At 39.8% G+C, this 2,061-nt stretch overlaps 1 pseudogene; it reads left to right on the forward strand.

The window, feature by feature from the left end:
• Window positions 1–678: 678 nt before the first annotated feature.
• Window positions 679–1,693, forward strand: LOC106734298 (histone-lysine N-methyltransferase SETMAR-like; annotated as a pseudogene).
• Window positions 1,694–2,061: the final 368 nt, after the last annotated feature.

The following is a 2,061-nucleotide window of genomic DNA, read 5'->3' on the forward strand; positions in this document are numbered from 1 at the left end:
CAGCCATTTTCTCTTCTACATCTGAGATTCTATTTTCTGAATGATCTAGTCTGCTTTTAATACTTTAAAGGGAGCTTTTGACTTCTTGTATTATAGACTTCATCTCTAACAGTTCCGTTTGAGTCTTTTGTAAAGTGTGTAATTCCTCTCTTAGATCTTGCAAGAGTTTCCTCATCTCCCAGAACTCGTCAAGTTCTTTCTCCTTTCTCTTTAGCAGTTCATTATCTCTCTTCTCTTCCATCTCTGTTAGCTTCAACATTATGAATGCTCTAAATTCCTTATCAGACATTTCCATGATTTTCACCGAACTGCTTGTGGATGAAGAAGAGTTACCCTTTTCCCTTGGAGGAGAGGTATTTTCTTGTTTTCCCATATTTCTTGTTATCCGACAGTGATTTCTTGTCATCTGATGGATGGTGTGTTTCTTTCAAATTCTTGAAGTTCAGTCTGAATGTTCAGGAGCAAGCAGACAGAGGTGATCTAGAATTTCTTTGCTGTTCTGTTGTGATCGCTGGTGCAGCAGATGCAGTAGATACACTAGCTCGTTTGCCCCCCTTGCTTGTTTGCTGGAGGCTGAATTATCAGTAGAAAAAAATCTTCATTTCCTGCAATACCTAGTTCGCTGGAGCCATGTGGAACCTTCTTCTGAAGGCCTGGCCTCTTCTCTGAGTGATTTTCTTATTTGAGTTCAAAATGGGTCGTAAAGTCACAGAGAAAAGTTGCAACTTCATCAGTGCTTTTGACCCAGAAACTGCTAATGCATGTACATGCAGGTTTTGCCAAGGAGATGAGAGCCTTGAAGATGGGGAGTGTAGTGGCCGGCCATTTGGAAGTTGACAGTGACCAATTGCGAACCATCATCAAAGCTGATCCTCTTACATCTACACAAGAAGTTGCCAAAGAACTCAGTGTTGACCATTCTATGGTCATTTGGCATTTGAAACAAATTGGTAAGGTGAATGAGCTCCAAAGCGAGTGCCTCATTAACTGAAGATTTTAAAAAAACATGCTTTTGAAGGATCTTCCCTTATTTTACAAAGCAACCACAATTTCTCAATTGAATTGTGACAGTGGGATTGTGACATGTGACTAAAAGTGGATTGTATATAACAACTGGTTAAGAGTAGCTCAGTGGTTGGAACAAGAAGCAGCTCCAAAACCTTTTCTGAAGCCAAACTTAGACCGAAAAAAGGCTATGGTCACTGTTTGCTGGAGTCTGATCCACGACAGCTTTCTAAATCCTGGGAAAACCATGACATCTGAGCAGTGTGCTCTGAAAATTGATGAGATGCACTAAAAACTATACCACCTGCCACTGGCATTCATGAACAGAGGGGGCTCAGTTCTTCTCCGTGACAACCCCTGACCACACATCACACAGTCAATACTTCAGAAGCTGAACAAATTGGGCTACAAAGTTGTGCCTCATCCGCCATATTCACCTGACCTCTTGCCGACCGACTACCACTTCTTCTAGCATCTCAACAACTTTTTGCAAGGCTTCCTCAACCAGCAAGATGCAGAAGATGCTTTCTAAGAGTTCATGGAGTCCCTAAGCACAGATTTTTACAGTATAGGAATAAACAAACTTGTTTCTCGTTGGCAAACATGAATTGACTGAAGTGGTTCCTATTTTGATAAAGATGTATTTGAGCCTAGCTATAGTTATTTAAAATTCACGGTCCAAATTTAGAATTGCCTTTTTTTTTTTTTTTTAAAAAAAATTGTTTTATTTAACCGTACTTATTTATTTATTTAATTTTAATTTTACCAGAGAGGACAGAGCAAGAGCGAGAGCAAAAGAGAAAGTGAGAAAGCAAGTTGCCAGGTCTGGAACTTGAACTGCAGTCGACCATGTGGGAGTCCATCACCTTAAACCACCATGCCACCTACCAGCCCTTGGAATTGCTTTTATACCAATCTAATAGTTTAAGTAGTATCTTTTAGCTATTTTAGTTGCATAGTCCTAGGAAAACCACAAAAGATGTGTAAGTTTTATCTCCTTATAGTGCCAACTCAGATAGACTGGAATCTCCTTGTTTCATGATAACCTGGTCTATT

Source organism: Tupaia chinensis, unplaced genomic scaffold (genome assembly GCF_000334495.1).
Source record: "Tupaia chinensis unplaced genomic scaffold, TupChi_1.0 Scaffold000089_1, whole genome shotgun sequence".
Taxonomy (NCBI): domain Eukaryota; kingdom Metazoa; phylum Chordata; class Mammalia; order Scandentia; family Tupaiidae; genus Tupaia; species Tupaia belangeri.